Below are 27705 nucleotides of genomic sequence, written 5' to 3'. Positions count from 1 at the left end.
AGTACATGTCTGTCACAAAATAATCCATATTCAGTTGTAATGCAAAATGGTTTCCTGATTCCTTAAATTCTTGAGGGTTTCTACTTTCTTTTATTTGTTAGTCTTATTCTTGCAGTTACAGTTAAAAACTTGAACCCCTTTCCTAGAGTCTTTTCTGAGGAAACCAGGGAGAGAGTGCAAGGAAATGGGGAAGAGGGGTAAAGCACTGATTTTCCCTTTGTTGGAGTGGCCTTCCAGAACCACAGCCAGGTCTGCCAAGATTCGAAAATTATAAATAAGTTGTGAAAATGAGGGGATACTTTCAACTGTAAGAAAAAATGTGGAAATGCAAGTATTTTCTTCTGGCATGAGATGAAGGCAATGGATGAGGTGGGGAAGGGGAAGCAGTTCATTCTACAAAGGACCTAGTCCATTTTAGAAGACAGTTGTTTGCACACATCGTCCTGTGAGATCAGACTTTTTTTTCCTTTTTATCTTAAATCATCTATTTTACAGCTAGGCAAGGAACCACGTGTTTTGAAATGCAACATTCTTCTACTCCCGGAGCATGAAGTCCTTGAAATACACAGCATAACTGCAAACCACTAAAGTGTAATGAATTCTGTGAATTCCCCTTTTTCCAGGCTTGACTTGGTAGTGTGTGTGTGCTTGTGCACACACAAATGTACATATGCAAATTTGCACATACATAAATTTCTTGTAAGGTCATTGCTGTGAGCAGTGGTGTCTCCTCTACCAGCTGGCAGTGAGAATAGTGTGTGAACAGCCTTCTGTAAGATACTGCAGCTGGTGAAGGGAATTCTCATACTGCAGCCAGAAATCTGGAAAAGTAGAGGTCAATGGGCTTGATGAATTGGCTTGCTGCACAGCAGTAGTCCTGACAAACTGGAAAAATAAGTCAAAAGAAACTTCATAAAGGTCATCCAAAAAAACGTAAAGTCCTCTCCCTAGTACAGTAATGTAGAAACAGCTTGAACTGGTCCCATGAGATGGAACCACAAACAAGGTAAGCCCTGGTTTTTTACACATTCAACCTATGCATGATAGTCTAGGGTCTTCCAGATGAGACCTTGGCTGTGTCTCTGAGTGTCTGGTCACCTGGCTGGGCCACAGGTTCCCTGTGCCCTTTGTTGTGCAAACTCTTGCCTGGTGCTCCAGCCACTTCCTGCCACCCAGAGCTCCACCAGCAGCTGCACTGCAGCTACACACTAAGCTACTGAATGTATACTGCTCAACACTGTCCACCATGCTGCTGTGGATGGGGAGCATGGGAGCAGTTGGGTCAGAGGTGACAGTAAAAATTTTACTTCTCACTTTACTTGAAGAATCTCTACATTTTGCAAACATTTGTCACAATGCAGCAACAAGATTACTTTTACCTGGTTTTTGTGCCACCCTTAAAATCAATACACATATATTTACATCCAGACATGGTTGATAAAGGCCTGTAGGAGAAATCTTTATATCTAGTCCTTATACCCTTAGGGATGATGAACGTTGGATTCAGGTGCAGGTACACATGGTTGTCTCTCCTCATTATGGAGGAATTGTTCACAAACAGCTTGACAGCAGAACAAATTAACCTCACTTGCAATTGCTTGCTGCCACAAACAGGATTGTTTACTCCTTTGCTACATCCCACATGTGTAGTACACCTACTCTACAGTTGGTTGCAGCATTTTGCTGGACTCTGGTGAGCCAGCTAAACTGATGGATCTGGCAGAATATTTCCCTTGGAGGATGGAACCAGCATCTGGAGTGTCAGTGAACTAAATTGATTTAGGAGATGTCTGACAAATACCAAAGCTAGCCCAGGTGAAAGTGGGGAATATCTTCAGCAGCAGCTGCCTTTTAGATCTACTCCACTGAAGACCAAACCAAAGCCATATATATATCTACTTCTTCCTCTTAGGTGTGTAAGGTCAATGCCTTCAGAAGCATGGAGGTCTAAAAGTTTGCACTGAAACTGGAAAAAGTGTAGCAGAGATGCCTAAAACTCAGGCATGTATACCACTTCAGTGTGGCAGAAAGTCATGCCTGACTGTGAGAAACGACACTCGCTTAAAAATGTCAAAAGTTTATTAAACCTTAACAAAAATACAACAAAGGACAGAATAAGGAAAAACTACAGCACTGAAAGTCTGTGACCAGCAGCCACATACTCGTCTACAAAATGGATGCTGTGCCTTTTATACCCTTGGCGCCTCCCAAAGTCTTGTCAGTCAACTCCTTCTCTGCCATCCATTGGTGGAGATCACTTTCTTACATCTTGATTGGAGGTCAGGTGTTGCCATGCCGCGCCTCTTGGTAACAAGCTTGCCCTCCCCTAAAGGCTCTGACTAGTGGCAACAATACAAGGGGGAATGGAAGGAGGACTATAGGGAGAACACATAAAAATAACATAACTATACATCTATAAAACTTCTCTTAACATATACATAATATTAATCTCTTAATTGTGAGAACCAACCACCGCACTACCCATTTATAAAATGACAAAACCACTCAGCCACAGAGAAGTTGTGCTAGCCACTGCCTCCATAAAGCTGAGAGACATGTCACAGCACCGCCAGGGGGAGGCGTGCTGTCTCCCTTCTGCTCCACATGCTGCTGCAGGAAATGCAAGTCAAACCTCCAGACAAGATCCCCTCCAACACAGAGTAGGCCGGTTTCCTTTGATTTGTAAAAGTGAGGAATGCGTTGGTGGAGGGAGGGGAGAAGAAGAAGCAGCGTTTTCCACGGTAATGGGCTGACATAGACAGGGTATGCTTATCTTGCTGGTATCTGCATGGAGCAGAAGGGAAAGGGTAACACCCAGGTTTGTGTCCTGTACTAATGGGAGTGACTGACGAAAATACGCAGGCACAGGAGGGCTTTCTTTGTCATGGCGGCAGCGGGCAGTGGAGACACACCGCTTGTAGGGCTGTGATAAAAAGGAACGGAGCAGCTAGGGTCATGTGCCAGGGTAGTAAAAAGTCGCATACAAGCATGGGGGAGGCAGGAATGAAAACTGCACACAACTGCAGGGGAGCAAGGGACGGGGAGCACCCCAGGTGCACCCATGTCCCTGCAGACAGCCAGCTTTCACCAAAACCAGAAAAGCGTGTTCTGCTTATTTCCTCTCTAAGTGGAAAAACCCCAAATGTTCAAAACAAAGTACTTCCCTCTGTGTGGAGGAAATAGAAATGTGGTTAGGCAGCCGGGGCAGAGAGACAAGCCACACGGATTGAGGATGAGTAGCAGTCCTACAGGCACAGAGCAGTGGTGGGGGCTGTGCTGGGCTGTGGGGAAATCGCAGGGGAGCACAAGTTTGCCGTGCTTCTGAGAAGGAGGCCAGGACGAGGGGGGAAGGGAAGGAGGAGGCGGCGGGAGAATGCTGAGGAACAGGGAAGCAGATCCGGCTCGGGCCGGTTTGAGCCGGTTTGGGCCGGTTGGGGCGCTGCAAGGACACAGCAGCTGAATAGGCCGCCCCTGCAGCCGGGCGGGCGCTACTCTCCGGCACGGATCGCCAGAGCCCTCGGAGCGGGGCGCCACGCCCCCGCCGGCAGCCGCGAAATGGCCCGGCCAGGCCACGCCGCAGCCGGCAGCTGGAGCCGCCTCCAGCCGGAATCCGCTCCTGGCTTCCCGCCGCGCCCCGCGGGGCCCCAGAGCGGCGGCGGGGCAGGAGGCCCCGGTGTCGGGTTTCAGCCGGAGGAGCCGGTTGTGCGGTCGGGGGAGGGGAGCGGCGGGGGAAGGGCGCCCCAGGGCCGGCCTGAGGGGCCGCTGCCCTGGGCAACCCGCAGGGCAGTGACCGCGCCTGACACGGCCCAGCCGCCCCTGCGAGCAGCCCCAGCCCCCGGTGCGGGCCCCAGTGCGTTCATCCCGCTCTTTCCCGGCGGGAGCAAGGGGCAGTCCTGGGCCGGGGTGTGCCCAGCGTGCTGCAGGAATGACAAGGCTGTGTGGGGCAGCGCCGCTGACGCATCCTGGGCTGGGTGGGGAGCCTTTGAATCGCTGGTTCTGCGTGGAGAAAGAAACTGGGGTTTTCTCGGTAACCCTTACGCCAAGGTTTTGGTCTGAAATGCCCGTTTTCTAGGTTCCTTTTCCACTGTGTTCGCAAATACATAAGTATTACCTTTACTCCGTGGTACCTTTCGAAGTACAAAATGGCATCTGAACTCTTGTAGGAGAAGCAACAATGCCCCATGAAATACATTTGCTGTTTTTCTTCCCGTGGCTGATACAATCTCATTAATAAAGTGTCTCCTCAGTGGAGCATTGAGCCACAGACTCCTGACTTTCTTTGGGTAACAATTTCACGCTTTAATACTTGAGCTAGTAGAAAGTGATTTTTTATTCTTTCTCAGCCTAAATTACTGTTAATTACATTGTATTTTCCAAATCCACTTTCAGTGGCGATCTCCAGCGTAGTAAGTTCATCAGTTTCTAACAAATGGTACACTTTTCATCTGTACCCATTACTTCAATGGAGACAAAGTCAATTACTGGTGCTCATATTCCTTTGGTTTTTCTGTCACACTGGGCTGGTAACCACCATATACACTGGTTTGTGGTTTCAGCTTAACAGCTAACTCAAATCATTTAATCATCATACTGAAGAGCAAAAACAGCCTTGTCCCCTCTTTTTTTATTAGCTCAGATCTCTCTGTGTGTCTTTAATCTCCTCATGAGCGTTTGATCTGCCTCTGGTTTCAGTCTTTCATCCCCGCGACTCCTACTGGGTTATACAGTTCTCCAGATAACTCTGAGAAATGAGAGATACGCCCTATCCACCTGTCCATCGTTTGCAGTGGTTTTACTAATTGTTTGTTTGTGTTGGGGGTTTTTGTTCCTTGGTGTGTAACTGTGTCAGTTTTTCATTGCTGGCAGAGGTAGGAATGGTGATACAGATAACATGTATTCTGCTTGGTTTTCTCACCCATTCAGAGTCTCTGGAGATCCATTTAGAGACACCGTTGATAAAAATTGTGACCGCGCAGCAGTATGGTCACACATCTTGCCAGAATGGAGCTGCTCTGATAACTCCAAAGCAGCCACAGGACGTAATCTAGCTCAGGCAGAATCTAAGGGTGTAGGAAGCCACAGGACATGTATTTTGTTCTTCAAAAGTGCAGAGGAATCGGCATATGTCAATTGGGACAAATTCAGGTTTTATAAGCAGTAGCTGTGGACAAAGTCACTGGGCCAGAGGTGTTTGTGTTTCAGCTCAATGTGATTAGTAAAAAGAGATTTGCCAGTTGCTCATATCCTTATTTTCCTCCAAGAAGATACACAATATAGCTTAGCAGCAGGTACTTTTGATCCTCATGATAGAAAAATTAATGGAACAAGAAATGTTCTTACTATATATATTGGTTACTACAGCACATTCAGCTCTGGTGGTTTGGGTAAGTTAGCTGTGCTGTATTATTCTGATACTCCATATTGGCAAAGGATGGGGATGAGTCCCCTCATGTACTGCGGCATTAAAATTATTTTTAAATCCATGGGACAGTTTATTCTCCTAACTCTGCTTCTGCTCTGGGTTTTTCTGTTTTAATAATAAAATGTACACTTGTGGCTCTTCAGAGGAAGAAAGGGACTAAATCCAACATTTCTGTTCTTTAGTTTCATGGATATTGCATCTTGAAGCATTTCTGCACTTCAGAAAGTTAGACCCATCTATCTGTGACACCAACACAGAACTATAAACTCCTGTTGCAGACAGATTTTTTTTACCCGTGCTGATTTGAGGTGTGACTCAATGAATAAGCTGTTTCCTGCCTATGTCTCTTAAATGTTGTTGAATATGTGTTACTTCAGTCAGACTTGCTGTGTAAATTTTGTTATGTTTGAAGTGTATCAAATTTTTGTAAGGAAAAAATGGGACTAAATTATAAAAGATCATTATTCTGTCTTCTTTTTTCCCACCATCTCCCCTGAGTGTTTATTATAGTATTGTGGTATAACCATAAGACTGAAGTGTCAAATAAATGAGTCAGACATGAAGTAGATTCTTCATTATTTGCATATTTCAGTTTTCGTGGTTAATGCATCACATGGTGAGTTTACGTTTTAGCACTTTAAAGGAAAAACATTGTGTCATCTGTGTCACAGATCCTTTTATAGCGTAGGCATGAAAAAAATTTCCTCACCCAACATGAGAATGAGTTAAGGGGAGTTGCTGAAGGTCACTACAAGTCATGTCATGCACAGGACATCCATCATCTGACAGCTGACTGCTAGGCTCTGCTACTCTTCTCAGAATACTGGGGTTTAGATTTTTAAATAAAATTGAATTGGCAGTCATTTTTCACCTATCTGCAAAGATAAGAATTGAAGATTCCGTATCTATAGGCACAATTAAGAATATCACAAGTGTCTAAAGCTATATAGGATGTTCAGTGAAATATTTTGCTTTCATTGCCTTTTATCCACTGTTGCTTAGGCAACAACAAACTCTGAACATGAGTCCTGCAAGATAAATGAAAGAAAAATACAGTCTTTTTAGTGTAAATTGTACATGCGCAAGCATATTGTAAAGCATTGCTTAGTAAAATTGAATACATATAAATGGAATTTCTTTATTTAGGTCCCAGTTTTCCTGTTGTTTTTAATGGAGTATAAAACCACAGAACTAACGTAATACCCTTCCAGAAGATCTTAGAGCATCTTCTTTTTTCTCATTGTCTTGTCATTGAATACAACATCTCGATCAAACTTCAGTTTATGTAATTACGTTTGGTCAGCTCAAGATTTAAGCCACTGTGGTATACAGCATGTGTTTGCAGAATTACAGAGGTACTTTGTTCTGCCCCAGACCTGGCTGAATTTTAACTATGCAGACAGACCTCCTAGGGATGATTAGAAGTGGAGGGTCTGGAGCCCAAGTCTTACAAGGACTGGCTAAGGACGATGGAGATATTCAGTCATTAGAACAGAAGGCTCAGGAGAGATCTTTTCCCTCTACAACTACCTGAAAGAAGTTCAGGTAGCAAGTGGGGAGTCAGTCCCTCCCCCAAGTAACAGGACAACAGGAAATAGCCTCAAGTTGCACCAGGGGAGGTTTAGACTGGATATTAGGAAAAAATAGTTCATGAAAAGGATTGTCAAGTTTTGAACAGGCTGCCCAGGGAAGTGGTGGAGTCACCATCCCTGGAGGTATTGAGCACTTAGGGACATGGTTTAATGGTGCACTTGGCAGTGCTGGGCTAATGGCTGGACTTGAACATCTTAGGGAGTTCTTTTCAATACTTCCAATACTTTTTTCCCACATTTCCAGTACACGTTATTTTCTTTCACAAGATCTTGGCCATGTGCAAAGTACAGAATTAATCAAAATTATACAACAAAGGAAGCATCCACAAAAGCCTTGTGTTTTTTGATTGAGATAGAAATTGTGTGGTAGGCTACCATTGTTAGTCTGGGCATTGCTGATGTTTTTTAACAATTTACAACTCTGCAAAGTTAATAATTTGTTACTAAGTAGGGCCTTGCCTAATAGGTTTTGTTGGTTGTAATTGTAAAAAAGTCTGAATCATTCTGTTAGTGTTTGGTCAGTTTTTAACTCACTGCTAACACAAAGAAATGTGGGCATATGAACAGTGTTTTGTTTCCCCCTCTTTGGGGACATATTGATGCTGGCTGGTCACTACTTATTTGACATTTTCTTTGTTTCCTCTATCTTCTTGAGAATTCAGCACGGTTTCTTCATTTTTGTTATTCATTCAAAACAAATCAAATTGTTTGTTGCTGTAGCATTTAGGAAATCCTTTGTGCTTTATTACTGTTGAGAATTAAAATACAGATAATAGGATGTACTTCTGAGATGAGTAATTGCTTATCTGTGTTACTCTGTTTGCTTCATTTTCTATAGCAGTTTATAGACTAAAACCTGTGTTAAAATTTCACAGGTAGTTCTTTGATTATAACCTAGCTTTCTCCAACAGCTAGAGTAAAAACTTCTTCACTTATTCACTTGCTTTAGGGAATTCTAATTACCTCCCACTGGAAAAGGGGGTCTTACATCCCTTGGGATAACTGAGACTAGAAGTAGTTTGGTTTCAGGGCAAGTTTGCTGTTGCTCCAAAATTCTCCGAATCTTTGAGAGCAAGAGAAATTGTTCTCCACTTTGGTTTCTTGATCACAGCAATAAGAACCTTGGTAAATAATGTATTTTGAGAATAAAATGCTTTACTCTCCTGTGCTAAGTTAAATGGAAAAACAACATAACCACAACAAATGCCAACACCAAAACAAACAAAAAACCCCAGATGAATTAATTTTGCTTGGAGCATTTAAAAATACTTTCCAGCTGAAATTAAACATGGAAAATTCTCAAGGCCTAATGTGGAAAGCTACAACATAAAAATACTTTTAAAAGTCCCGTATATAAAATTTTCTTATGATTAAAACTATTCTGAATCCTCAGTAATGATGTATTAGGAAGTGTCTGTTAATATGAAAATAATCACAACTTACGAATAATGGGGACTCATGAGAAATAAATTTTGAAGGTAACGACTCTAGATTTTCTTTTCTCCAGAAGTCCCATGCTCTAAAACTTCCATTAGTGTTTTCTGGCTTGTGGTTATTTGCAATAGAATAGAGTTGCTGGAAAGGCTTAGGGGATCATAAGTCTTCTCTTTAATTGTCTAACCTACAGTTGGTATTGTCTGGCAGTCTCTTTTAAGTTACCTGAGGGCAGGAGGGGAAACCTGATCTGCTGCACACCACCTGATTCAGTCACAAGATGGCCACATCCAGACCTGACTACCTCTGAAAAGTTGCTTGAAGAAGGTCAGAGAAGAATTAAGAACACCTCTCCCTCTGTAGATGTCTTGATTAAGAATTAACATTAGCAAGTACATTACACAGTTACCTACTTTTAAATGGCAGCACAGTCATGAATGTGTTTGGTTTTTTTACAGTCTGAAGTATTTTGGTTACTCAGAACTTGATAAAAAAGGGAAGGAGAAAGAGAAGAATGCAAAACTACGTCTGTCTCCCTTCTTGCAAAGTGAAACATAAAGTTAGAAGAGTTGAGGACAGGTCCTGTGAGACAGCGCCAGAAGAGAAGCAACTATGGTGAAGAGAATGGGAAGAGAGGGCAGGTTGGAAAAACTACACATGGCATAGGAGGGAGAACAAAAGGATTGTAGATTGAAAAAGGACAATAAATGATGGAGGTTGGCAGAGTGTTGTGGTTTAGGACTTTTACTCCCCAATTCAGCATCCCCACTGACTCTCCAAACCACACTGCCACTGTCTCTCACTCCCCCATTCCCCCTCCCCCCTTAACCCCCTGGTAAGATAGAGAGGGCATGAAAGGCAAAGATCACGGGTTGAGATAAGACCAATTTACTGGAAACAGCAATGAGATAAGAAAATGAAGAGGAACAGCAACAATACTAACCACAGAGGGTTTAAGAAAAAAAATTATTATCACAGAAAAACAATGATAATAGACAACACTGGATGGTTCCCTCTGCTCCATTTTCTAAACCAGAAGGAAAACCTTATCCCTGGAAGAAAGTCCCTTTCCCCTGCCCTGGCAATGATATGAGGTGGTATAGAATAACCTCCAGGTCCCAGTACTGACCTCTCTAGAATACTCTAAAAAAATTAAACCTGACACAGAGGAAAGGAATAAACCAGGAAGAAGGTTAAATCAAGAATAAAACAGAGAAAAAGTAGGAATTAATGAACAAGTAGATTTGCGGCCTTACTTCCAGAAATCCATCAAAGGCCAAATACCTCCATAGACCTCAGTATAAAGTCTACTTTTTTCCTTATAGATTTATCTTCTAAATGTTAAAAAGTTTTGATTGGCGTAGTCTATCTTAGAGTTCATAGCACAAAACATGGTGTATCTTGGGTTCAGCAGTGCAAACCATGGTTTATAAACATCCATGTTTACATGTCATTAAGCTATGAAATACCAAGTAATTGTGATTCATCTGGTCTTTAGTTATTGGGCTTTGCCTCACAACTGGGATAAGACTAGTAATGTAATATTCCTGGAGATACCTTTTAAATGACATTTGTTTATTGGACAATTGCATTTGTCTGAGTTATTTTTATTAATGCATTTTTCTGATTTCCATAGTTTACTCATGGGTGGTGGTGATGGGTGTTTTAATGAACATTCTCTGTAATACCTCTTTTCCTGAACTGGACTAAGGAACTTTCAGGATTAATTTTTCATTATTCACTTTAATTAAGCAACAACTACCTTGTTTCAACCAAGATTAGAAAAGTTTGTACTCCTTTACAGTGCCAGAGAATGGTTTCTGTCACCAGATGTATGCATGTGTTGGTAAATAAAACAGACAAATATCAGACCTGTATGGGAGATGTCTATTTCACCAGTGATTTTCTAAGAAGGTGTGTCCTATTATTAGGTTCTTGCTTATTTTAGGCAGTATCACTGTGCACAGTTTTTCTGAAGAAGTGGAATTGATCAAAGTGCCTCTTGCTTCCATTGTCATTTTTAACTTACTACTATTTCTAATCTTTACTAGAAGTAAATGACAGTTCTCGAAATTTGAGCAGTAATTTGGGAAATTATATAGGATATTGCACCAGTTCTGGATCACACATTGCCCCATACTTGTATTGTGTGGCTTGTATTGTACTTGGCTAGCAGGAAGGAATGTATGTACTGAATGTCATGGATTTCAGATGCATATTTTTTAAGTGCCTCTTACCACAGCAATACACTTGTTAAGCAAGTTATTTCTTCTTTTGCTCTCATTGTTTGTGAGTTCTTTTTCTTTAATGCTGAGGTTACACAAAGTGTTCAGTGTTTGATAGCATAGGGTATAAGTTTCCAAATGCCAACAGAGATATATAAAAAACTGTTTCTCAGAGTGAGAGAAAAGCACTGAAAACTGAAGAGACACTGCAGCAGAATTCGAAATATCTCTAATTTATGTCTTGCTAATGGGCATATGTCATAGGTCCAAATTTTTCTTTATGTAACCTGAGCAGGACACATATTTTCGAGCAAACTGTACTTCCATATGTAAACTGAAAAGGCAAAAGTTCTTTGAAGTCTTACTGTGAAACGCTCAATGCCATCAGGACTATGAAACCAGGGGAAAATAGCAAAAAGTGTTTATCTTCCTTTACGCTTATGTTAGGATTGCTAGAAAAAGAAGGAAGGAGGAAGAATTTTACTCTTTGATCCTTCAGCTAACTCACAAGTGAACAGTAATGCTCTAACCAAAAGCTTGTGCCTGGAATGGAAATCCTCTCCCACACCCTTCCAGACTGACCTTCCCTCCCCCATCTACCATAGCTCGTATTTCAGAGCCGAGCTGGCTGCCAGCTGACTGTGAGCTGCCAGGAGGAATGCATTATTTGATCAAAAGAAAAACAGAGGTGCAACCATTAACTGTCCCCTCCTGCCCCACTCCCCACAGAACAAGACAGATTTCTACATAGGAGATGGACTTGCTATTCCTCATTGGTACAGCAAATCTCATAAAAACCATCATGTGTGCCCACCAACACGAGGGCTTTATCATGATCGAGAGGCTGCATCTCCTCCCAGAAAGCTGAGTAGGTCATGGCAGCTAACTTGTGCCTGTTTTCTCATGTGATCAAGTCCTAAAGCCAAATCCAGATTGTTGTTCTCATGTGATTTAGGCAATCTGCTTATATCTGGTCAGCAGAGAAGACACAAGTCAATAAAAGCAAAGTTTATAACCAAGATTATGCTGTTGTCCTTAGGCACAGGACATTTAACAGAACGTCTTGCCTCTACGAAGAAATGTTTATTTAGGCAGTTACATTTTGTACCAGCAGACACTGCAAGTGGATATGTATCAATTGTTGAGGGTCTTTTGCCCCTTCTTTGAACAAAAACAAATTGGCAGCAGTGCCTCTTGCATTGTAGCTGCATCTCTTCTTTGCATTTTTGGCCTCATGGCTCTATTAGTCATGGAAACTGGAATGGCTGAATTTTCTTTAGCTTTTTCACTCTAAGAAATCAGGAAGAACAGTTCCAAAACATGAAATTAAAATTTCAATATTAGGAAAGTTTTATAAAAGCCAGGGATATTTTTGCTTTTCTTCTTCTACATCTTTTCTTTGGCAATGAATATTCACTCACTACTAATCATCAACCATAATTGAAGCATTTGTGTTAATGTGTGCACACTGTGCTTGGAATATATTTTGATTCCCAGTTAAGTTTTACATTTAACTGCAAGAGGACCTTTCCATGGAATTAGGTATGATGAGGCAAAGGAAATTACGTGGAAAAATGGCTGGACATTGAGTGACATGATGGATGTATAATAAACTCAACATTAAACATCTATAAATAGATGAACAAATTAAGCCCAGTGGCATTGGCTATTGTAAAGGAATTTTTATTCAAATAAGTATGCAGATATGTTTTTCCCTTGAAATATTCATATTGGTCCAATAAACATTCTTTATATCATGTCATCATAGTAAGTGTGGAATTAAAAGAGTTTTCCCTATCAAAGCTCAGTATTTTAGGGTGACACAGCAAAAAAACTAAAAGGGTCAAGGGCTGTCTGTATAAATTAAAAACTGTGAAATAAGCTGGGGTGTAAATTTAAGAGCACAACAGCTATTCTCACCTCTTCTTAACTAACATGAAGAGCATTCATATTCTGGTTTTGAGTATCAATGTTATATTGGCAGGTAGACAAACTCTCAATTACAATGTTTGTTTTAACAGCACTACGAGGTTAGGTTGACTTGGGAGAGGCGATGAATTTAAAAGTGCAATGGCTGCTCTTCGGTGACTGGGCACGGGTATTCCTTATTAAGAACAGAAGTATGTACATATGGATCTAATCAGCAGTAGCTTCATGTGTGAGCAAGTACTGATAAAGTATTTACTTAGAATCTAAGTGATAGAATTGTCAGTCAGAGCAGTTATTTATTTGTTCCACTTAGAAGATCTGAATCCAAGCTACTCTTCTGGATAAGAAACTGAACCAGACCATGCCTGCACTCAAATTAGAGCATTACATAAGCAAGGTGTCAGAGAGGAGGTCTGCAAGCCATCTTTCATTTTCCCCCTGCCTCTGGACCCATCTTTACGCCAGACCAAAAGAGGTCTGAGGATGCAGTTAACTGTGAAGAAGGGCTCTCCTAGGCACTAAAGAGGTAGAGATCCTTGGGCAGACATGCTGATGAGCCCTGGGTCTAGAAGTATTGAGTCACAAATGTTTTTGACATGATATATTTGAGAATATTCAGCATCAGTGCCATCTCCCAGCCTCAGCAGATCAAAGCAGTTTCAGGGGGGACACAGGTCTAGACTTGTGTGCACAGGTTTCCCATTGCCTTTATCTTTTTGGCTCCTTATTGTTAGAATGAAGGATTTTCCCCAGCCCATGGAGAGAGGCAATCACATGCACAGATTGTTGTATGGGAAGGCATACAGAGGAGCCTTGTAACTAGTCTCTCTTTTTTTTTTTTTTCAAGTGGGGAAGAAGATCTTGTCAGTTCATGGCTTCCAGGAGGTGATGGCTACTGTGCTGGAAATGTTGACAACTCCAAGAGCCTTATGTAAGAGCCGGCTAAACCTGTTACACAAGTATATCAGCTCCAAGGCGCTGCCAGGCTCCAGAGCTGCTCTGGAAGCTTCCTGTTTTGGCACTGCAGGAAGGCCTGTGTGCAGTGCTGCTTGTGGCACATCCTTCCAAAAGAGGATGGAAGAAGCCGTCACTTTTTTTTTTTTTGATTTCATGCTTTACTGCCAAGGAATCTCGGGAGAGATTTCTGAGCAATAGAATTTTTCCAACCACTGCTTGTGGTTTAAGTTCCTGCTATCTCACGCTTTAAATGAAACTATGTTACTACTGCAACTACCAGTGAAGGAATGCCTTGAATGCAGCAGGCAGTTCTGCTGAATATGGACCTTGTCCTTACAAGCTCTTGAAAGAGGCCACACCCTCATCAAACCAGTCCTGTCTAGATTCCTTCTGCTGCCCTCCCCCACAAGAGGTGACTGGCACTGGAGCCTGAATGTTTGCACACCATCTTCTCCAGACAGGATGACTAATAGCTGCATGGCAGTGCCATGGAAACAGTTGTTAGCAAAGCAATAGAATTGCTGGTGACCAGACCCATGAGCAAGGATGGTGTCATGGGGAAGAGCTTCTCAGGACCTCGAAACCTCATCTGACATAGCTTCTCCCAGTGCTCCCACAAAGAGACAACCCTGAGACAACCCTTCACCAGGTGACCCAAAACAGTTCTTCCAAATACTGTTTTCTCAGCATCAGATCCCAACCCTCAAGATGTTTATTCCTCCTCATACTTCTCCCTCACTAATGCAATTTATCCCTCCTCAGTGAATCAGATCAATGGTGCGTGAAGCTGCACTGTTAATTAGGTCACCTGAAGAGAGGGGTGAAAAACAAGAAAACCAACCCAAAGTATATTCCCCTCTGTAAAGCTACATTTCAAACCAACAATTTCTGTTGTCTGGTGTAAAGTACATCTCCATAAAGGGTTTATCAGCACAGGAAAAGGGGTGGCAGGCAGCTAGGGTAGGAGCAAGCAGCTGACCTTTTCATCCCTGTTAAGGTGACATCAGCCCCAAAGCCAGCCTGTTGGTGTGATGGTGCAGCTGGTGTTGTCCTCCTCCTCCAGCTGAGTGCTAACAATAACAGAATAAGGTGTTTTTTAAGGTGAGCTGTTTTTGAAGAACTCTCTGCCTCAGATAGAACACTGACAGTGACAGTCTTTGACTAATCTCAGAAGTGGTTAAGCGTGGGTAGGAGTATATGAACTTTTACATCCATCTACTTTTTCCTTCCCCTTGTGGTTCTTCTCTGACATGTCCACAAGACCCTATTAAAGCAAAAAGAAGTTTAGTTGCCATGGTTTTGCTGTAGTAAGCCTTCCAGCAGGGGTTCCCAACACAAGAACTGTGTTGTGAAAGTAGCACATGAAGTAGAGGGATATGAACACTACTTCCTCAGAAAATAACTGTCAGCTCATTTTGTACAGGCTGCTGAGAACCACCAAGCAAATTAATAACTTTCAGTCACTCCTAGCCTGAGAACAGCTGGAAAACCTAGGTGACAGGTTCTGGTTTATTAATCCTTTTAGCTTAGTTTTAAACACCTGTGGCACCATCCTGCCCTCTCACAGTAAGAACACAAGAAGGTCCTTTGACTGCTTCTTTTACCTCTTGCTGTTCATCTGCCACGTTCTATTTGTTTTCCCTGGCCAGCTGAGTCCCATTTCCTTTCTATACTGTTCTTTTCCTTCCTTCCTTCCTTCCTTCCTTCCTTCCTTCCTTCCTTCCTTCCTTCCTTCCTTCCTTCCTTCCTTCCTTCCTTCCTTCCTTCCTTCCTTCCTTCCTTCCTTCCTTCCTTCCTTCCTTTCCCTCCCCCAATCCTAATTATCATTTTCTGTTCCTGTCAAAAATTACTATTAAAAAAACAACAACAACAAAATTTTAATTTTTACAACATTGGACAAAAGTAGGTAATTTTGTTTGCCAGCCCATAGTCCCGAGAGAGAAAATCATCTTGCCTAAAAGACAGAAAAACATTTTGACAGAAACAAAGCAGAAAGCATTAGGAAAAAATTTCTAGCAAGATGTTTCTCTGGGCATTCTACAGCAAGGAAAACATTGCTTTGGTAGAGTGCTTTAATCAGTATGCTCTGTCCTGCAGTAATCAGTGGTAGTTGCTTCAGAGGAAGGTACAAGCTAAGGACTAACTCAGCTAACTAAACCAGAGAAAGTCTCTTTAACACTTCTCATCATCCCAACATAGCTTGTCTTCACTTGACTTTACCTTTTTGGCCATTTAACTTAAGGACCTGATATTTGTAAAGGTTAATTTGCACATTCATCACACAACTGATCCAGATTCTAAAAGTTTCTTCTTCAAGATAAGACTATCTTCGCTGATAAAAAGGGGTTGTGCTTGTGTGCATTTCTAAAATTTCTCTGCGGAATGCTAGAGGAGACAAACATGTGGACAATGACTACTTCAATACAGTTAGACAAGGTCAGCACTGTGCTCTAATACAGTCTGATACAGTCTTTCCACTCATCAGGCTAGATGTAGTGTAACAAAACCCACAAGGCTCTGACTTTCCCTGGATTTCCTAGCAAGATAGTGACTAAAACGGAAAACCCCTCTTATTTTGTCTGTAAAAAGACAGGCTGCTACTTGCTTTTCTCTGGAATTTGCTAGTTGTTTTTTCACTTCCTTTTCCCCCCCATTTAAATATAATTCTTGTGTGATGACTCATGGCAGGAAACAGGGCTGCCTTGTGTCCTTGTGCAAGCCCCAGAAGGCATATGTAGGTCAACAGAGCATGTACATAATGTCCTGCAAACTAGAATGCTAGGCAGTCCACATTGTGAGTGCTTACACTTAGAATTCAAGAGTACTACAAGTACTGGTGGAACACTAAGTCCTGGGAAGAAAAAAAAAAAAAAAAAGAGGAGATCCAGTAGCAAGAAATGTCATTTGCTCGGAAAAATCTGGAGCCATCCTTTCTGAGAAACCACTTTGTTTCAAATTACTCTTTGCTAAGTTGTCTTGAGGTGCTGAAACTTCATTATGCTGAACATAATGAAGTTTAGGTATTGTGCAAATTCTGATTAAAGCTAAATAAGTGATAAAATTGTGTGGTGACCCACATAACTTTTTCCACTGTCCAGCTTTTTCCATTCCTTCTACGCCTTTGCTGTATGACAGGTAATTATCTATGATTCATAGAGAGTTACAGCCTGCATCTGTTGAGAAGTTCTGTCCAAACACTATAGTCACATTTTCCAACAGTATCAGCCATGACTCATGTGGAAAAGAGCGCGAAGCCTAGCCATGAAGATAAAAAAAACCCCACTTTTAAAATTTGTTCAGATCTGTAGAGCCCAAATAATGTAATTTCGTTTGCCATTTCACTTCCAGGAAGTCCCAACATCCACTTCATGCAACAAGTCACGCCTGGGGAACTTAAATAGACTTCTGAGGACTTTGCAGATAGCTGACTTTGGGCTGATGTAAAGCTGGTTACTACTTTAAAACGGAACAGAAAATTTGACACTGATGCAGCCAATCCCAAAGTTACTTTTTCCAAGTACCACTCCTGAGTATGATTCTACTGTATCAGTTTTTGACAGTTAATTTTTTCTGGTTTTCAGATTGTCTTTCCATCAATACAAATAGCGATTAGACAAGGTGTGATTCTGACTGTGCAGAAAATGGTAAGTTCACAGGTTCATAATGCATAAATTTCACTGCCAGTAACCTCTCTCAGTTGAACTGGGAATAAATATAACAGCAGTTAATTATGGTGATCTTATGCTTTATCCTCTCAGCTTCTTAAGATCTCCTGGGGTCATTTTTAAAATAATCTACCTTTTTTATTATTTATTCAGCCCTGAAGTGCCAGAAAATTTACCTGTCCTGGAACTGTGAACACTGGTTGTCAGCAATAATTTCTAATCAGAGGGAAATGTGTTTTAAAACAATCCTTAGACTGCAAGGAATCCAAATCTTATCTGTCTTTCCTGGTGCAAACAAAACTGCAAAATGCTGCTGGATAAATTTAAGACCTTGAATCTTTCTTCAGTGATACAAGTTGAAGTAAAGTTGGGAGCACAGGGAAGAGACAAAGTCTGACTTAGTTTCACTCTTTATATGTCAACCACAGAAAGAGAAAGGCTCAAAAAAATAAAAAATCCTGCAGGTTCTTGTTTGACATACTCAGTATATTTCCCTTGCAGGAGCATTGAAAATGTGTCTTTGTAAGAACATGCCAGTTATCAAAAGCACACAATGTCTCTGCAAAACATAAGTCATCTACAAAGGTCAGGAGACCTCTTGTAAGGTGGCAGATTTTACCTCTCTCATTTGAGGGGTTAGGACTCTGCTTCAGACTGGAGAGAGGTTACACAGAGAGGGCTGTGAAGAGACTCAAATGAACTATGCAGAGGCTGGGATGAGCTCTGTTCTGCAAAGAAGGGGCTTCAGCTGCGGTCCTGGGAGAAAACCATCCATCTCAGCTCTTTCAGCTTCACCCAGTCAGGCTTCTTCTTGTTCAACAGTTATGTCAAGGAGAGGCATCAGATCAGAGAATTCCTTTCAGCCATGCCTTTCCCTTAGCCAGCCTCATCTGCTGAGGATTGTGCTTGTGCTCAGTTGGGAACAGATTTCATTGCACTGTGTCTTGGAAATGGCTTCCATCTGGTTTTTATACTGTAAATTCTGGATTCTATGTAGTTACTTTAGCCCAGGTTTAAAATAGATCCATATAGTTTTGCAAGAGATTTCAACTGCCAAGCACCATTTCTCCTATGCTGTTAGTGAACCACTGAATTTCCATTAGCAGGGTATTTCAACCAAGGACATCTTGAAATTGTAACATGATGTTTACTTGTCAGGCTCTGGTGCTGCGTGAACTTGAGCTTTTCAGATTTGGCATTTCCAATCAATCACCTAAGCATGATAGGAAATTTTGTAGACTTTGGTTTTGACACTTTCTTCATCATGCTGATAGATAATCTCCATTGGTTCATCTTCTGATTGTCTTCAGATCCTGTTAATAGTTTGGGAACAAATAAATATATACCTCAGCATTCAGCTGTAATAACACAAATTTGTCCTCTTCAAGTTTCTGCTGACAGCACAGGAAAAAAAACCCAAAACTTGGGGGAAATAAAAGGCAGGAGGTTTGAACTCTGATGTTCAAAAACAGATAGAATTCTATTTTCTTCAAAATTCTCCATAGTCAGAAAAAACCAACCAAACAAACAAACAAACACAGAAACAAACAAACAGGAAAAAAAAAAATAAAACCAGCAAATTCTTTAACCTATAAATCTGCCAGCCAGTATTCCAGATCCTTTGTTGCTGGGTTTTTTTGCTTTAAGATCACAAAATAGCCTGACACAGCAGGAGCTGGAGCTGTAAGAACCCTGAAGTCGAACCAGTAAGGAAACCAGGTCAGACTGTGAGAGAGTGAGGTGTGTAGGGCATCAAGCTGCTCACTGGAGTTGCTCCCTGCAAAGGGGCCTCCATCCCATTAGTTAAAGTCCCTGGTGGTGAGAGTGTGACTGCCAGAATCCTCCTGAATAGTCAGACAGGAATGTTTCCTTAAGAGTGTTTCCTCATTCCACAGGAGGGCTGTGAAATACCTGCCTTCTTCACTTGTCAGGTTTCTGGCCATTTTCCTGAGGTCCAGATATGAGCTCAGCAAGTTTGTCCTTCAACCCTCTCTCTTCCTTGGAGCTTTATCAGCTACTCAGCAGGTGACAGCCTCTATCTATAGAGGTATGCAGGTGAAATAAGGAAAAAAAAATTGTAACAAATCTTTATTGGCCCAAATACTAGGCCAAACACCAGCAAGGATGACATTTTGGTTTTTTTATCACTTTTTAATGATTTCCCAGTTTGAAGTGCACTTGAAAAGAACATAGTTTTTTCACTTGCAGTTCATTTCTACACAACCATCAAGCTTATATGGAGTTGATATTCGCTTGGAGAGCATCTGAGGAATCTGCAGCTGTGACTGTAACTGCACACTCAGACCTTGTGGTAAAAGATAAGAATTGTGCAGTGTTGCTCTAAGTTGGTGAAGAATTGATGAGGCTGGTTGAGAAAAACATGAGCTGGACCCCTTGCTTGTCTTTGCAGCTGGCTTGAGCAAGGCCTAATGATTGAAGGATCCTCCATAGAAAGAACAGGGATCTGTCACAGGGGGGATCTGTCAGGGGATCATGATGGGACCATATTGAAGCACAGAAGGAGAGAAAGGTGTGGCCACTCTAAGGAGGTCTGTACTGTTTTCTGCATAAACACGTTGCAACTGCAAACACTTGTACTGCATGGTGCACTTGTGTTTAGACAGGAGGCTGACATCAGGTTGACACAATTTGAGGAGAAAGCTGTACAGAAGCAAATGGAGAGGTTGATCCAGGTGCGGAGGAATGGCGGATGGAGAGCGACAGGCAGCAGAGTGGCTCATCTGAAACACACACGAGTTCAGCATGACCCTGTTTCCTGCAGGACTCACATGTACAGCACCAAAACAGGTGAGATGACTCAGAGTCAGCTTCTTGGATATATTTGTCAGTGCTGCTGTGGGAAGCCAGAAACCAGCAGGAAGGTTAGAAAGGTCTCTTCTTTGTTGGTCTTCAGATGTAATGAGGTCATTCCTTCTCCTCTTGATATAATCTGGCAGTGGGTATAAAGCCATTTCCTGAAACTATGTGAGTCCTACTGACTCATTAGTTTTCCTTTGGTTTTCTTTAAAAAGAATAAGTGGGTTCTAAGGCAGAAGATTAAACACTTCTAAGGCAACTGTATGTTCATTTTGGCTTATTGGTCTGTTTTAAAATGTCTTCCAAGCCTTTTCTTTGTAAGTCATGGTAATTTAAGAGGTGTACATTGATCTTAAAATCTGGCCATCATAATTACCACTGCTTTCCAGAACCAGCTTTGGGTTTTTGTTTTGGTTTTGTTCCTTTGGATTTTTTCCTGTCACATTCACAGATTCCTGTGTATCTTTTTTTATTCCCTGGTGTCATGGTTTAACCACATTATTATTCTGATACTTAATTTAAAACACAGTACTTATTCACTACTAAGAAGAAAATTAACTCTACCAGCTGAAAATTAACCCAGCTGAAGGGCACATGAAGGAAAATACCACATAATTCTAGAAAAGCACCTCTTTGGAAGGACGTAAGCAAATTACATTTGCAATATGGAGAGGAAGCTAGTGGTTTGTCCCCTCAAAAATATTTCTAGAAAAAGTGACTTGGATTCAGGTACACATAAATATAGCATCATTATATTTCTAAGTTCTCAAACAGATCTTGCCTCCTGTGGACTTACACTTTTTCTTGCCTACATTATGGCAGTCTCAAAATTAAAAATATCTTGTCATTTTTTTGTTTAAGATCAGAAGGCAAACGTAACATCCACTGATCAACTGGTAGGATACCCTAGTATTAACATGCTGTTGTAGGAATGGCACTCCCCCATTTAGTGCTCCCAATGAAACTCCAAATCCCACATTGCTAGTCCGCTCCCCCCTTTCCTCTCTGCCTCCGTGCTGCAGCGGATTGGAGAGAAGAATTGGAGGCACAAAGGGCAAAGATCACAGGCTGAAATAAGAAAGTGAACAGCAACAGAAAGAATATTAATAACAAAAGGGTATAAAAGAGAGAGTGCAGAGTTTGCCCTGACCACAGCCATGCCATGCTGACCATTCCCTCTACTCAGAATCAGTGTTACCCCACTGCTCCATCCACCACGCTTGCTCAACCAGCAGGAGCCCCTTCTCCCCTGGAAGCGAGCAAGTTTCTCCCCCCTCCCTGCCCCCAGCAATGGCTGAGGTGGTATGGAACAACTGCCAGGTCCTGGCTGCACCCCCTCCCCTCTACTGCAAAATTTAACCCCGTCCTGGTTGGAACCAGGACACAGGGTGCAATTGGTGTTAGCATTCCACATTGTCTCTTCTCTGCCTCTTGACACTGGATATTTATAAGAGAGAGAGGTTCATTTTTAAGGACCTTATGTTGGGTTTCAAGTGAATCAATTCCCATGTGCTGTCATGCTTATATGGGAAACTGCCAAGGAAAACCCATTTGCTTCAGTTAAAATACTAGATTTTTTTCCTCCATGCTTTTAATTTTAAAAACTTTGATTTAGAGACCTTGAATTATTTTTTAAAAGGGAAAAATTAAATTAATGTCCAGTACCATGCCACTTCCTACATGCTTCCCTTACAGAATGAGAGTTTTCCTACTTTAGAAATGAAGTCCTGTGATCATTGGTCTGTGGCGGAAATTATTTGTTACACATTTGTTGTAACATTCCTCAGCTGTCTATGATGGTCATACCAATAGCATTACATAGTTTGGCATGCCATAATAAAACAGAACCACCCATGAAATAATTATTACCTATGTGAGACACCTGCTGAAGGTCCAATTAGGAACATACAAGTCTGTTTATGGATGAATATATACATACATATATATATATATATATATATATATATATATATAGTGAGGTAATGGTAATAAATATGGCTAAGCCTTGCTTGGTTTGGATACTTCAAAGAGGCATGTTTTCATAGGTATATTAACCCAAGTTTACTGCATTCAGGTAAGGTGAGCACAGTAGTGCACAGGCTTAGTAGTTAATTGATTGACCAGGCTTGGTAGCTTACAAAGTTATTCTCTTCAGAAGTCACTCATGAGAGCCTTATTCTAAGTATTATTTAATACTACTCTGTAATACTCCAGTGCAGGCATGGAGCCGTGAAAGGGATTTGAATATATAACCTTTGCTTACAGATGCAATCATGTAATGCAGGAGAGTATGCAGTGTGCAAGGCTGCATTAGCTCTCGTGCCTCTCAAGAGACGAAGTTAGAGGAACGTGTTGTTAGAACTGAGCTGTTGTGAACAGAGGGATTTCACAACAAAGATGACATTGCAAAGGCATCCTGAATTGGCAAATGTGTATCTTGACTTGTTTAACTACACATTTCTACTTTAATCACAAAATATGCAGAAGTAGAATTCCAAGGACATTGGCAAATAGGTCCTTCTTATCTGCATTCTGTTCTCAGCTGTAGTTCATTCAGCCTTGCTGTAGGAGAAAAATCATTTAACACGTCATCATTCAGTGCCGTAGATTCCATGCCGTCATTTTCTTAGCCACCACCACTCAGTGTTTATATGAGCTAAGGGGAAGGGTTAGCATTATCCTGTAAGGTCTCCACCAGAGTTTGGGTTTGGAGACACAGAAATAATTTCAGTGGGTGCAGTGATGATGTCATTGCACAGTACTCTTTGTTCTTAACTCTCCTGACCCCATCTGATGGACTGCTTCCCTTATGGCTCTCACTTCCTTCTTTCATCAACACTGCACTTCCTGTCTCCAATGGTCCTTCACAGCCTCTCATTCTCTTTGTTTTTCCTGCAACCAAGCCCTTCCTTTTTTTTCCCTGCCATATAAAGCAGAGAGACATATCTATAAAGGCACACCCTGTAACTGCAAAACCAAGACAGAAGTCATGGAACCAAAAATATCAGCTACTGTTTTGCTCTACTTTTGTCTTTTTTGTCCTTTGTGTCTGTCTTAATCCTTAGATTTTAAGCATTCCTTATGCTCCATAGTAAAAAGTATTTGTGCACTGTAAAAACTTAAATATTTTTAATTATTCCAACAATAGAACATTTAAGTTCAACCATTGCATAAAAGAGCTTGAAAATTATTTAATTTTATGAAGGTTTCCTCTTTCTCTCCCACGCAAATACCTTTCCCATTTTTTTATAATTAAAAAGAAGAATCCAGCAACTGAAAAATTCATGACCGTGAAATCTATCCAGCAGAAAAAAAACCTATGGAAAATTAGCCATTTTCTTCAATGCAGAATTGAAAATTATTAAATCCTACATGTATATTTTTCTGAAGGGTTTTACAATAAATCCAAAATTTGTTTTAATAGATCTTTGTAAGATACTGTAATAGGATGTTTTGTCCTTTGTGTCTTCCTTTTAATTAATAAAATTCAAGCATTTATTATTTCCATATCTTACTTTGCTGTAGATGCATATCAGTCACATTGCATCTTGAGACAGAAATAGAGAATAAAAGGATCCCTACAGTGGTGTTTGGCCACAAAACCTTGCATTTACAAAACATACAATGACATTATGAGTTAATATAAACAAGGATGACTGTTGCTTTTCACATGAATGAAAGGCAGTTACTTTAGTTATATGTCCCTGAGAAATAACCTATTTATTTTGCAGCCGAACAGTAAAACCAGCTTTTAATTCTTTAAGTAGAGCAACCCTGCCTAGGATGCTCAGAAACTATGACATCATTGCTGATTGTCTTAGTGCACAGTATGGCAGCTTTAGTTGAAACCTCCAGCAGCTGACTGTTTTCCTCAAGCATTGGCATCTCAGCTTCTGAAGTCCAGCTGCAATAAACCCTCCAGTTCAAAGAAGATCTACATTTTGTCCTGTGCCAAGTTCCCCTCAATAGGGAAGGGACAAGTTACATCCCAGGCTGCAGCCAGGGAATCTGCTTTTGGGAAGAAGAGCACACTGAGAGATGTGTATTATGGACATGGCCTGGCATTACTCCTTATGGAATTATGGCTCTGTCACTTCTAATTCACCACATGGCAGACAGGCATGAGTGATCTGATCTTGGGTGCCAAAGTGAGGGGAGGCAGCACACTGCACCAGCAGTGTGTGAGCTGTGGGTGATGGAAAATGAGACAAGAAGAATTTGAGTCAGCCTGAAGCTTCCTGAGTCAGGGATCCATAGCCTGTTTATTCCTAAAATGTTTTATTGTTTGTGCAAATGTCAGATAACAAAAGGTGTAAAGCTCTACGGTCCTGCTTTCTCATTACTCTGTTTATGGGTTTTGGGGCCTCACTGCTCCAAAGTTTATGGCATCATTTACAAATTCAGAATTGTATATTAACAAATCAATATATCAATACATATGGTAAAGCGTGGGGCAGAGGAAATCCTCGCCTTCATATGTAATTGTTTAGCATTGCTAAATAGCAAACGAGACACATGCAATAGCTGGATACATGAAATAAAATATGGTGCTTTCAATAGCACAGTTGACTATAAAAGTATTACTGTTCTGTGCTTGATATTAAACATGTTTTCAATTTAAATTCAAGATGAGTGTAAAGTAAGGTCTCTTTATGGATGGAATTACTCTCTTCCATTTATCTGATAAAGAAGAGCATACATTTTTTCTAATGCAGAAGACCATAATTTGACCAATGTGTGCTGGTGACAGTAATAAAGAGGGAGACAGAAAGGCTGGGCATTTTATCACATTAACTAGGAACCAGAAATAAAATTCTACACTTCAGAAATGCTCATGAAGTGTGCTCATGAATCGTAAAAAGAACCTGTAGTCACTGTGATTTATACTTCCAGTAGAATTCTGGTGGCTGAAGAACTTGTGGTAGTAGTGGTTTTTTGCAGTACAGGAACTGGGGAGTGAGGGAGCACTACATCTGGGACTTCACAAATTTACTTTTAGACTATGGCAGTGAATCTGCCTACTTACTTGCTTCTAGACTGGCTCCTCATCAGCTGCTCCTTAATGTACCCATTTCACAGACAGTAGGAAAGTTGATACTAAAAGGGCAATTCTAAAATGCTAAACAGAAGTCCTGTAGAATAGGTCTAGTACCAGAAATTCAGCTTGACATGTAGGGATTTTAACAAAACAATTAAAAAATTCTTTTCCATTGCAGAGTTTGATAGTAAGAAAAAAAAAAGCTCAGAATTGGTTTCTCTTGTGGATGCAAGAGACACAAGTTTAATGCCTGGAGTAGAACAAAACTCAAGAATATCCAAAGTCGATACATTTTTATTTATCTTTGGGTCACAGAATGGTTTTTGTTGGAAGGGACTTTTAAAGGCCATCTAGTTCAACCTGCTGCAATAACCAAAGACACTTTCAAATTGATCAGGCTTCTCAGGGCCCCATCCAACCTGACCATGAATGTTTCCAAGGACAGGACACCTACCAGCTCTCTGGGCAACCTGTTCTACCCTCACCGTAAAAAACGGGTTCCTTATATCTAATGTCAATTAACCTTCCTTCAGGTTGAAACCCTTACACTTTGTTCTATCACAACACCTTTCCTGTAGGCCCCCTTTAGGAACCGGAAGGCTGCAATATGGTCTTCCTGGAGCTTTTTCTTCTCCAGGATGAACATCCCCAACTCTTTCAGCCTACTTACCTGTAAGTAACTGTACCAAACTGATGTGTGACTCAACAGGCAAGCAGCCACAATGCTGCAGAAGTAGAGTTGCTTTGCAGACTTTTACTATGATTAGCAATTAGTAGTGTTGTGTTAGTGATTAGAGAACCTTGCATAAAACTGTAATTGGGGTGTCCCAGTTTGGCTGGGGACACATCACATCCATGCATAAATATTTACCCTTGTATTGCATATTTTTTGTCTTAGCCACTCTACTCATTTGGCATGAGCAGGTCATGAATTTTCAGAACATCTAGAACAGAAAACCAAAAAAGTTAACTATTGTTATGCAAACATCTTGCTTTCTCCATTAGTTTCCTCTGGACCTCTCTCACTTTGTGACCTCTTTTTTTGGGATGCAAAGTCTAGATCTCAGCAAGTCTCTGCAAACACATTCTGATTTAGGGAACTGTACTTTACCTACCTGCATTACTAATGCTACTGATGAAAGTATAACCACAATGACCAGATTTTAGAGAGCAACTCCAATGCCTGAGAGTGATACTCTCCAATGGGCTGCTTCTGATCTCAGTCTTCACCATAGAACCAGAATTGGGGCAGGGATGGTCTGCAATGCCCTTTCACACTCCAGCAGTCTCTCAGCTTGCCCTGTGTGTGGACTGGAGAGGGGGGCACAGAGCAGATAGGAAGGGGCAGCTGTGCATGCCAGGAGCCATCCCCAGGGATGGCCAGAGCCAGATCCCACAGCACCGGGCCAATGCTGGCCTGGCACCCCAGCACCTTCCTACAGACACTGGCTGTGCCCCTTCCGCCTCAGCCCATCCTTGCTCCTGCTCCTTGCCCTGTTGGGGCCCCCCACACTCCCGCCATGTTCCGAACCCTCCGGAGGCACCTCATGTCCCGAGCCCCGGTTGCCAGGCAACACCGAGTCCCTCGCTCGTTGCCGGGGAATGGTTCCCGCTGAGGCTGCCATGGCCGTGGGTCGCTGGGGCTCCATCCATAGGCTGGTGTCCATTGCCCAGGCCGCATTCCCTGCGCTGCCCTACACGGTTATGGGACCACTGGCCACGCCGTGGCTCTGAAAAGCACAATGAGAATATCTTGTTCATAGTTTTGTTCACTAGAAGCAGAACCCAGGCGTGCAGGTGGGCTGCACTACCCAATGCACCCCACTGTGGTCACGGTTCAGCCAACAGGCAGACGTGTTATTTCCATGAATGCCATACCTTGGCGGAATTCGTTTTCTCTGAAGGTACTTAAGAGAGTTGAAGAGCGTTTGCACATGTGCGTGCACACGCCTGTGTGTGGCCAGAGAGGAGACATCACAAAGGGATCATCTGGAATGGGAAATAAATCCTTAAAAGCATTTGGTTTCTTTTTCTAGGAAAACTATTCTTACCACTTACCACTCCACCAGTGAATTTGCTAGTAAATAAGTAAAACCATGGTGCTAATCCTTGGCAAGAAGCAGAATGGTATAAGGGAAACCCAAAACTCTTCTTACAAATGGATGTTACTTTTGAGTAATTTGAAGAAGCCACTTTAAAATTAGAGGGGGCAAGGCCACTTAAAAAAACACAAGCCTGCAAAGCACAAGAAAGTTATTCATCCAAGCAAAATCTGAAGCAGCACAAACCTATGACCCCTTTGCAACATGTAGGTGACTTTCCTGGATAAATAGCCTCACCTCCTTTTTAGTATAATTGTAAGGTAATTTCAGTTCTTACAGTTTTGATGGATATATATAAAACAACTTTGGTTTTCTGCTGTTGCTCCAATGCTGCAGCTTACAGGTTTGTGAATTGGTAGCTACATAGTTCCTCACTGGTTCTGCTGTTGGGTCACCAAAACTGTGAATGAACCTGCTTTTTCCTCAGCTGAGAAGCTCTGAAAAGTTTCACATGTCTGGCAGAAGTGGAAAACCGTGGACACACTGGCAAAGAGTAAGGCAAAAGAGATACCAGACCCTGGAGT

This window comes from Molothrus aeneus, chromosome 5 (genome assembly GCF_037042795.1).
Source record: "Molothrus aeneus isolate 106 chromosome 5, BPBGC_Maene_1.0, whole genome shotgun sequence".
NCBI lineage: Eukaryota > Metazoa > Chordata > Aves > Passeriformes > Icteridae > Molothrus > Molothrus aeneus.
The sequence above is the reverse complement of the archived record's forward strand: the minus strand, read 5'-3'. Positions refer to the sequence as shown.